The 12097-nt window shown below is 35.2% G+C and overlaps 1 protein-coding gene across 1 annotated transcript in view; it reads right to left on the bottom strand.

Annotated features, from left to right (window-relative positions):
- The window catches only part of LOC126292129 (cytochrome P450 4C1-like), a 132359-nt gene that overhangs the window by 8724 nt on the left and 111538 nt on the right, over positions 1–12097 (bottom strand). The window lies entirely within an intron of this gene.

The following is a 12097-nucleotide window of genomic DNA, read 5'->3' as shown; positions in this document are numbered from 1 at the left end:
GATGTGGAAAATGACGCCAATGATTGACAGCTGTATTTTAGCTCCAGGATGTTTGAACTGGAATAAGATGAAGTACACATATCTTTATTCGAAAAATTTTGATTAACAAAAATAAAAGAATTTTCATAAAGGTTTGAAAAAGTTGAAGATAAAAATAATGAGAATATTACTACCTTTATTGAAACCAGTGATGAAATTGCACCATTAGATAATTGCCAAGATAATTCACATCTAATATTCGATGGTTCAATTCTAGAAATTCATAATGTAGTTGGAGAATATTTTATAGAGTAAGAAATAAAGGAATCCATTTTTTTTGTTTAGCTCAGATGTATCCAAAAATTCCAAAACAATTGTTGAGGGATATCTAATTTTTGAAATCTTTTGAGACAGGGTGAGAAGAAATTTAAATCACATTTATCATTTGTTGTTGGTGGTTATTTAAAACTTGATGATTTTAAAGAAATTTGAAGTAAATGTTAGAATGATCAGTTTGGACTTTTTTTAAAATAGACATGGCTATGGAAAGACAGATATTGCACTGAATATTTCCTGAACGAATTTTTTTATTGTTACTAAATGAGGAATTTAAAAGATGGTATCGCATGTTTATCAGCCCTTTGACTGCTGAAGGCGTGCCACCTGCTTGGCATGCTTTGGCGCCTCAGCCTGTTGTGAAATCCGACTACCTGCGCTGCGTGCCTGTCCCATGGAGCCACAGCCGGGACTGGATCGGCCCACGCTGCCCAACCCGCCCTGTGCTGAATATTTCTCGACTGAATACGACTCGTGCAAAGTCAGCATGAATTTTTGGCGACTTTGAGCTGTAATATCTCGGGCAATAGTTTTTGTAAAGAAATAAAATTTGGCCAGGTTTTATAAATTTATGTGTTCTCTTAAGAATAATAATGAAAATAATTTTACGAGCCATATTGAGCCAGAAAATTGTAGGTAAATCGGCCAAAAAAAATAGGTGCTCGAAGAAATTTTAGAGTCTGGCTTCTTGCATCTCCTGAACTAATTCTATGATGAACGTCAAACTTGGTATGTAGTGACCTAACAACACAAACTTCTTAAATATAAGGTTTAATTTCCGTAGCACTTTTCAGAACTGAATGAATTAAGCACAAAATTGAAGTATTTGTAAAAACGTAAAAATACGATATTTTCGTTCCGATTTTTCTAGAAAACTATGCTCCATAAAACATACCAAGCTGTACAACTGGAATGAAAGTTGGCCGCGAAAATCAAGCCCAAAAACAATGCAAACTTTGTGATAGCATGTGTAGTGTGAATACACGATGAAAATGAAATTTAGAATGCATTAGATTGATTGCACAACGATAAGGAATAAAAATTTATATTCCTCTAATATTTTTCAATAATCTTGAAATTAGTCGAAAAGTTGTTGATTTTTATGAAAATATGAAAGCAGTGTGTATTCGATACTTCTTTTCCAAATATCGTTTTCTATGAATGCCAGTCTCATTCGAACAACAAATTTTATGCCCCCCAATCTCCCCAGAACAAGGTGTTTAATTTTGACTATTGGCAAACAACAGAGGCAAAGTACAAGAAAAATCGCACTGAGAAAAGAGTTTTAACTTTGGCATGTTGTTTCTCGTTGATCAAAGGCGTTTAAGTCTGTTATGGAAAACATGATTTCTACAAGTAGACCGAGTGTGATCTACATTTGTACTACTAAGGATAAAAGAATATAACTATCCATGCTACATGTTAATAATTTAAATGTATCGTATGCAGATTAATGTGTGGGATTTGTTGTACTGGCGCAATGTACTCGGCGTAATTCCATTTGCCACAGTACAGATATTGAGCCATCTCAATCACCAATGCTGTTCATTTGCCAGCAAACTGCTACATATGAAGAAGTCAGGCTTCGTTTGAATAATTTTACACCTTTTGCATCTATTTCCCGTCTTCCTTTTCGATCTGGGCTTTGGACTGTTATTGGCAAAGTTAAAAACAGATTTATATTTTATTCACATTGTTGCCTTTTTTTAAGTAATTCATTCAGAAGCGTCAATTTTTCTTCAGATTTAGTTCCCAATGACTAGCAATGCTTCTTTGTATGACAAGTCTCAAAGCAGTATGCAGCACATAATGGAACGTTGCAAGTTTTACATTGGTATCTAGTTTCATGGCACAAACTCTGTTTCGTGCAAACCACGCATCTGCGCAGAAGCGTACTTTTCTGCGAATGTTCACTCACGATAACAGCCGAAAAATGTCTCCCTGTGAATCGCAGAGGATTCTCGTCATCATTGCGCCTTTCCCTGCCAGTTTTTCTCCTTTCTGTAGAACATTTTGCTACACTCTTCCGTTCGAGAGAGAGGTGAAACACTGCGACTGCCATTTTTCGCCCTGTTACCGACCAACGGAGAGCATGAGCATTTAGAATGCACAAATCAAGAATGTGAAAAAAATGTGCCTTATACCATTTCACAGTCTTACGCACTGATCCTACAGAGCTCAGTAACATGTCACAACGGTCAACTGCACCCGTACTCGAATTGTAATCTACAATACACTGTAGTTTCTTCATTTTTTCGCCAGTATTTCTGTCAGTCTTCTCTGTTTCAATCATTTACATTGTGTGACTAGTGGTCGCACCACTTCATAGCAAGGACGTTGTCTGTGGAGCTAAACTCAGCTTTTCCTGGTTTTAATTTCTTCTGCAGTTTCTTACGAACAGTGCCGCACGCGGCTGTTCCATGGTTGTGAAGCCACAGGAACAGGTCTGGGTTGGAGTACCAGTTATCGACAGATAGACATGTTCCAAATATGGTCCCATAAGAGTTGCCACAAAGTCGCTACTTTTCCGCAAACTGTGGAACCCAATTTCTGCTGTTGCCCCTGTATATACAATAAAATCTAAAATATACCCACTCTGACTGTCACACACTACAAGTGTCTTTATTCTGAATCTATGTCGCTTGGTTGGAATAAATTGCTTAAAAGATAATCGTCCTTTGAACAGCAACTTTCATCTATACAAAGCGTATGATGTGGGCGAAATGAATTACGAAACGTCTTACGAACTTTGTCAACAATCGTCCTAATTTTAAATAGACTGTCACCTCCAGCACTCGTAGAGCTATCACTGAAGTGTAACATTCTCTGAAGTAGACAATAACCCTCTCGGGACATAATTTCGCTGACAACTGGTGTGTTCAAGAGTGCTTCTCTGGATCAATAATCACTTAACTCTAACTTGCGCCATTAGAAGAGAAACAGCAACAATACAATACATTTCCTCCAATCCAGTGTCTTTCCACTTTGAAAGTCAAGATTTCACAGGCTGTAGTATTTTCTCTGGTGTAAAAGTAAAAACGATTTGTTTCATCTGCAACAATTTGCAGCAGTTCTTGAGACATAAATATCACAAAAAATGAAAGAATGCTTGGGTCAGTTTCAAACTGACATTTCTGTCCTGAACTTAAGTCATCGAAGTTTTGGTTTAACGGCTGGAAATCGGTTTCTTTCCAGTCAAAAATGTGTCACTTAAGCGAGCTCTTTTCTGAACCATTTCACTGTCCCTGTCTGATTCTCAGGATTCAGAGGAACTGCTGACTGTAATGCTTGCTCTCCACTCTGATGTAAAGGCCTGAGGACTACAGCTTCGACATTCTGTTGAAGACTCATCACTGTTAGCAACGTCAGACAGTTCACACTCACTGTCGCTCTTAGTGAGCATATCCAGGATTTCCTTATCTGTACAAGCACGGCGACGTGACATTTCTCACGTAGAAAACAAGAAAACTGACGAAAATACAGGAATCTAAGTCAAATTCTGCAAAGAGCGAACACAGCAACAAAGATATATACACTCTCGAACTACACAGTCAGACCACTGAACAGCGACATGAAAAGAAGGGCGGAAAGACAGGTCTGCATGTATATAGGTCTGGAGAGCTCAGGTAGCTATGACTCAGCGCGCCTACACATCCCTAGCGAGAGGGGGGGGGGGGGGGGGGGGGGGAAGGCCGGTGGTGCGGAATGCAATACCCAAGGCCACGTGTATACACGAGGCATGACGAGTTAACATGTCAGCAGCAGTCAAAACGTTCGACCATGATGATGAAATTTTACTTCAACATATACATGAATTTAAAGGAGCTCTTCTCTACATAATAAAAATTAAAAAAAGTAGGCTAACAGTATACTAATTGTTCACGGGCTTGTAAAGTCTCTATACGTGGGTAAGATGCAAGTGGTTGCTACTTTTTTGATAAGAGTAAAAGCAGAATGAATTATCTTATGATTTTTTTATAAATTTATACACAAAAATAAATTTTATTATTGTTTTTGATCCTTGGTGAATGTTTTCGAAATATAGCCCACAGCTTGTTAAAAAAAGCCAAAAGAAACAGAGAGATAGGAGAACTGAAAGAAGGATTCAAGTCTGGGAAAAAAAACCTAGAACAGAAAATCAAAAATATTATAAAGATCAACCTGTTATTGATACAACCAGAAAAGCTAAAGAAGGAATTGAAGGATTATGCAATAACATGCTGAAAGCTATTGAAGAAACAGAGAAGTAGCAAACCAAATTGTTCATTATGCTCATCGTTATCAAGAAGAATTTAGAGATATACTGCATATCAAACAACACGAAAGTCTACTGCATGACTATAGGCCAAGTGAATCACGAATATAAACTTCATTGACAAAATATGAAGAAGAGATTGAAGACAGAAAAACTATTCCAAGTTCAGGGAGCTGTTAAACAAAAAGCACGGTTATATTAGAAAGACAAATGTAAGAGAAAGAATGTTAATGTATATAACACATAGCAAAGATAAAGTTTCTAGATTGAATCCTGTTTGTATGTTTAAATATTTTTGTGACAAACTAGTAAAATTTGATAGAGATAAATTAATGATCGATGGAAAGAATGTGAAGGTACAGATGGACAACTCAAGCTAGAAACTAACACACAGTCTTATAGATGATATGGGACAAAAATTGATGGTGTTGACTTACGAAATTATGCAGATATACTATTTCATTCCTATAAACTATATTCTGAAAAAATTCCAAATAATAAAAAATCGGGTAGATATATCATATACAATAGTTTGATAATAACGTTGATGACTACTTCCCAAAATGAAGACGATCACCATAAAACACAGGTTATTCAGAAGAAGATTATTTCCGAAATATAGAAGTAAATTAAGACTCAATGTGAGGAACTAGGTAAAGGTTTAATGAATAAATATACAGAAGAACCAAGTGAGTATGTTTGGATGAATTATATTTGAGATTTAATCGATACATTACCAGTAATTCATGGAGGAGAATTGGATAAAAGTCATCATAATGAAAAAGTTGCAATAATATACATGTTAATGATTAAATTTACGGTTTTGTTATCAACAGTCTGAAAGCAATACTGCATCCCATTACATTTTTAAATAACTTGCTACACACATTTTGGAAAATTGAAAAATACAGAAAAGGATTAGTTGACACTTCAATGAAAAAAATTAACTTTTCAAATGCATCTACCAGTCCACTGATTTTGGGGTCCAGGAATGCAGTTAGATGAAAGATTAGCTGGTGGAGATCACTGAATCAATCCTCTAGACGAAGCTTACAAAAAACATGACATTGTTTAAAGAGATAATAAACATTTACAGAAAATACACAAAGCAGGTAAAGAGCTTCAACTAGCTGCAAAAAACAAGAATGCATGGTACTGATACTTCAACTGAAGAAAAGTGAGCAGTGCTTCAACTGAATAAAAATTTGCAGCACCTACAGTTAGATGAATAATGTATGGAATGATAATGGATGTGACTCAAACAACATTCATTTTCATCAAAAATTTTACCTATATAAATGAATAACTTTACTATTTGTTTTAATTTGCTACCTACTGGTATAACGGAACCAAAATTAATAAAAATTAAACTCAATAATGAACAGTTGAATAGCATAGATAATTTTTTAAGTGATAATCAGAAAAGTAAGAGAGAAAAAGCAACTAGTGGCAATTTACTCATAACACTAGCTATTCCTGCTGTGAAAAATACTATTGAACACCTAACAAAAAAGAAGGAAGGTTCAGGACTAACTAAATTTGAAAGAGGATTTATTTGTTTATCATAGACAGTGTTATCATATCTAGCAGCTATTGGTTCACTAGCTGCTGGAGCTGCTGATATTGCAAAAGCAGTAATGGACAAGAAAAAGGGTACAGAATTAGGAGAACATAAAAGACTTAATTGAGCAAGTGATAGGGAGCTGGAATAAAGAAAAGTAAAAAAAATAATCAATATGTATCTCATGCAATAATTAACTTTAGTACAGAAAAACTAAAGAATTAAAAATCAATTTCATACTGTATTTATGGTTGATGAAATACATACAAACCCTAGAGAATATGAATCTGGAATAGTTAATATAGATACATGCTGGCGGATATTTGATCTGTCGTTATGAGAAAAGAGATAAAAAATTTATGTTAGATTAATTCGGAGGAAATATTGCTAGAAGGTTGTTAAGTATCTACTCTCAGGTGAGTTGTGCTGTAATAGACAAAATACAAAATTTTAATGAAGTAATTTGTGCCCATTTGTTTCTATTTGTTTTAAAACTATTGTCCAAAAGCTGTAAGTTTGAGGATATTTTGAATTTAATAAATGAACATGTTTGGAATTAAGGTGGTGCCTAAAGACAACTGCAACATCAAAGAGCAAATAAACTTCGAAAAAATTACAGCAACCGTCTATGTGCTGTTTATAATATAAGTGCAGAATTAAAATTTTTAGTAGATGAAAAAATAGAGAATGTAATTATGGAACTTCAAAATGAAATAAATGTTTAAAGCATCAAAAAGTTATATAGATCTTAAAGGCAGAAAGAACTTGTAGATATAAAAGATCCTGTAAATGGTTATGGTGCAGTTACCAAACAATATTCAAAAAATACGTTTGGTTCAGATAAATCAGACTGTGTCAGCTTTTCCTGACTCGAGTCAGTAATTCAGTGTACGACTATAGCTGAAATAATGAATGATGACTGCCGAGTTTAGGCTTGTTTTGAAGACCTATGTCATGCATTCTTCGAAAGCCAATTAGAGCACAGTAGTGTTCTGAGTGCTATGCTGTAAATCCCATAGCTAATGTGAAGATTAAATATGACTCTAACGAGTTGTTACTGAATTTCGGTTCCAGCTGCCATTGATGACTGTGATGGTAACTGATACATTCTCCATAAGCAAGTGGGAGACATAATTGGCAGTAAATATGTTTTCTTCAAGCGGCAATCCACATCTGTACCTCGACATGTGCAAACTGCCGCCGCCAAGGATCAGACTATAAAGAGTCTTATTAAAAAACCTGAATATGCAAGTATTCTGACGTAGCTCATTAAATATGTCAACAAAAAAGAACTAAAAGCTGAATAAGAAAATTTTCTAACACCATTCAATAAAGGAAATACAGTTTATACTACTGCTATAGAAGATGATCGTGAAAGATGCATAACATCAATACATCAATACAACTCGTAATTAAGCTTTAGATAGACATGACTTACTGGAAAGGAAGGTAAAAGATAAGCATAAAATTTAAATTACTTTTTTGACTGGTGCTGAACAGAAAACACATAATTATCAGTATGTATTTACTCAATTATGTTCTTTACTTAATTATTTTGATATTTCATTAAGGGTGATAAGCTTTATGAAATAACTACTGGTAACAAATCAATAAAAAATACTGTATAAATCAAATTTTCTAAAGCGTAATTAAATCATCTAGTTAAGCAATTGCAGTAGATGAAACAATCACTTTTTACTGGAACTTAAATATTATAGAAATGAATAACCTTACTCGCTTTTCAGACAATCACATTTGATGTGTAAAATGTAAAAAGTTTACTGACACACATCATCTAAATAGAGCAACAGCAAAAGAAGGAAGATAAATGATAAAAGGAATTCGCACAATATGTGAAACTAACAATGTGAAATTTGTTTAAAAAAGTTGTACCTGCCAGAATGAGCAACTCTTAATATTTGAGAAGGAATGATCAATGAATTGCATAAACCAATGAGAAAAAAAATTTACAAGAAAAACTATCATTTCTTTTGGTATAGATGATTTATGAGAAGCTGATCTAACAGAGATGCATTCTGGTAAATTGAAAGGAATTTAAAACGGAAATAAACGATGTAAGATTTTATTTACTGTAAAAGATGTTCGTTTAAAATACGCTTGGCTATTACAGTTCAAGATAGAACTGATTAAAAATATTTTTGACACTTTTGAAAAAATTTTGAATGTTTGACATGTAAGACATTTATATGTAAATTATGGTAAAGAATTTTACACTAAAGAGTTTCTAGAACATAAGAAAAAATATAATTTCAATCATTATTCAACGTATACCTATTCGTTAAATGGTTAGGATTTGATAATTCCCACAGTGCTTTGGTTAATAACGACAATGTTATTTTATAAAGATTTCTTACATCTTGTAAATGTTGTTGCTTAGTACATCCTTTATAGAATGAAAAGTAATTTCTGCAGAAATAAATATTCTGATTCTATTCTAGTTTAATTTTTTGTACAGGTTAATCGAATTGTGGTTATATTCTTTTCTTACTGTTTCTTCATTATTTGAATGTCTATGTTTGTACATATAACTGAGTCTGTAGCTCTTTTTTCGACATCTAACCACATAGTAATCATGCTCAAAGTCATTATCTAATAATCGAAGAATAACAAACATATTTCTGAAATCAGTATTTTCAGTTGGTACAAAGACATATCGTTGCCTTTCTTAATCTTCAGTATATTCTTATACATTTTCAGTTGTTGCTTGTAGTTTATACTGATCATATTTTCAAATTGATGAAAAAATTGTTCATGTAACCATTCTTAGGATGTTCACCTAGTCTCATTTTCGAACTCAAAATTTGAGAATACAACCCTAGTTCATTAATAAAGATATCAGGTGGTTGCAAATGCAAGGGGAGAATGATTCGTTGCTGCCTATGTTTACATAGTTTTTTATGTTTCTTTCCTTAAATAATCTGATTGCCTTTTTGGATGAGTAAATTCCAATATTGCTTAAAATCATGGATTATTCTTATTATCAACATTAACAATAACTTCTTTATTATTATAAACAATACTGCTGTTATTCTGAAACATATTCACTAATGGTGCTTCTGATCTAGTAACAGCTGAAGCAGAAGTACTTGAAGTTGGCAACATATAATAGAACACAGCTTTTATTAAATTTTCTACTTTTAATAACAAATTTTTAATGCATAAATGTATCATAGAATACAAATGAGGAAACTAACACTTTGATATATTCTGAATGTTATCCTCATGATGATGATGGTGCATGCATGAATCAATTAACTGGTGAGAAAGTAAATTGTTTATACAATCTAAATGGAGAAGGAATTTATATTTTAATGAACACTTTAGCAATCGATAAAATTATGGACTTCATTGTGTTCTGAAATAATTCTTTAGTGAAGTTTATGTTTTGAAATGTCAGTGTTTTTGCAGGTGGCCAAATTTTTGCAAACCTAGAAACCAGTCTAATCTCTGTTCTTTTTTATCTTTTGATGATATGGCTATACCACAATGAATATTGTATATAATACTTAAAATTAGAAACTTAATATAATTGTTTTTAATTTGTTTACAATTTACAGGAGGAAATTATTCCCCTCCATAATTCCAAAGAGAAAAGTTACCATGTCTCTTTTCTTTAAATAGGTAGTTTTACCTTTGCGTGTTGTGTCAGATACTGACATACTGTGAAAAATATAGGTTTCCTCTGACACAGAAGGCAACAGCAAACCAGACACTTCTTACAATGCTATTTATTTGGTAGCCATATTCCATTTGGTGCCATACTGTCGTCCTTACTTCATGAGATACAGTTTAAGGAAAAGTAAGAAGTGCAGCAATGTGCTAGGATCGGGTTGGTATTGTCAAGCAGATGATACAAATTATAGAAGATTAACAACATCTTTATGGAATTTTTAAAAGCATTCTGGGAAATTTAAATATGATAGCTATCCACAGATACCAAACTGGGTAACCAGTTATCGCTACTTATCCAAAGAGTGACCTCAGAAGCGAGCAACATGCCACAACCATGAGTAGGAAGTTTTGCGGCGTTCCGGTAAAAGCAGCCAGTGTATCTGTAGCTCAACGGTGAGGAAAAGGTTTTGCCTAACATTTCAGTCGTCACTCCACTGTAATTCAATTTAGACTTTTTAATATCACTCACTTGGGATGGAAAGAAAGATTGTCCACACATACGTTCTTTGATAAAAATCTGAAATTTGCTTCACTTTGACACAATTTAACATTTCTCATAAAAATCAACAGTCACAATATATTCATTGAATGAAATCCACTGTGGAGGTACACATAAAATTAGTTGCACGTAAGGTAGATTCCAAACTGAGTTTCATTGGAAGAATCGACAGGAAGTGTAGTCCATAAACAAAGTTGATTGGCTGGTACTTCGCTAGGCCCTAGTGCTCTGACAGCATCGCCATCAACATCAAAAAAGTGAACTCTTGAAAAGGTGATCCAATGTGGAACAACAGGGCCAATCTCTCCTTTAGCATCCCTTTTGACCCCAGTCTTGCGTAGCAGTGATAACTCATCTACATGTTGCTATTTACTGGCACCAGCACCAAGAACAACACCACCATCACCACCACTACCAACATCATCACCATCATTACCATCACAAACAAGAATAAGAACAAGAACAATAACAACAGCAACACGAAGTGCTCTCTCTACAGGAAGGCAATAGCTTAGGCTAGTGTTTACCTGGAACCAGACACACAGACAGCAGAGCCAACAACAAGAAAATGAACTCTCTATAATATGAGACACATACGGAATTTTGCAGCATTCTCTCATAGCATGGCTTCTCATGGCAGACTTGCATAACAGTATCTTATGTGGGTGATAGTTTATCTAGATGTTGCTATTCACTGGCACTACCACCACTGACACCACCACCATCACCACAACCAACACCCCTACCATCACCATCATCACCACTGCCATCACAAACAGCAACAATCAACTCAAGTCCCAAAGTTGATGTACACATATCAAAGCCAAGGGATAGTCTCTTGCACCACACTTTATCAGTACAGTTTTGGGATACAGCACTTTGTAGGCAACTACACACCTCCATATTACTCGCCAACCAGCCTGCCACTCCAACCCTCATTATTATGAGTGTTGGGTGCAACACTCACAGTATCAGCACTTGTTATGTGCTCAAGATAGCTCCCTGCGGAATTTTGGTCGATCTTGTTCCTGAAGTAAGAAAGTAACTTATCAGTTACCTGTTCTGCTTTCCATTATGATCACAATAATCGCATGCACATTTCTGAGTATGTAGAAACGGTGATAATGCTGCTGTAACAAAACAGATACACGATCTGGCAATTCCCTTGAGGTCTTACATCCCACCTACACCTCAGAGTCACAGTCATCTGCTTGTCATTAACAGTTTGCCGCAAATGTACATAAGGCTCCCACCTTGTTGAGTGGATTACCTGAACTCTGTTCCATATGCAGTTACATATGGCTTGACTAGTAATGACTCTCTAGCCCTGTTTGAAGATGTACAATGTTGAAACAAAAATAACAAAATGAAAACACAACACAATACGCCATGAGTGCTGTTAACCTGGTAGTCAGCTGGTCCCCAACACTCTGGCACCACCACCTACAGTAAACTCTATACTGAACCAATCACATTGACCTGCCACCATGTCATCCTCAGTCCACAGGCATCACTGGATGCAGATATGGTATGGCATGTGGTCAGCACACTACTTTCCCAGATGTATGTCAGCCTATGAGACAGGAGCCACCAGTTCTCAGTCAAGTAGCTCCCCTGTTACTTCACAAGGGCTGAGTGCAACCCGCTTGCCAGCAGCACTTGGCAGACAAGCTGGCCACCCATTCAAGTGCTAACCATGTCCAACAGTGCTTAGATTCGGTGATCTGGTAGGAACCGATGTCATCGCAGTGGCAAGGCCGTTGGCAACCACCTG

The sequence above is a fragment of the Schistocerca gregaria genome, chromosome 9 (assembly GCF_023897955.1).
Source record: "Schistocerca gregaria isolate iqSchGreg1 chromosome 9, iqSchGreg1.2, whole genome shotgun sequence".
In the NCBI taxonomy this organism is placed as follows: Eukaryota; Metazoa; Arthropoda; class Insecta; order Orthoptera; family Acrididae; genus Schistocerca; species Schistocerca gregaria.
This window is presented reverse-complemented; position numbering and strand designations above follow the sequence as displayed.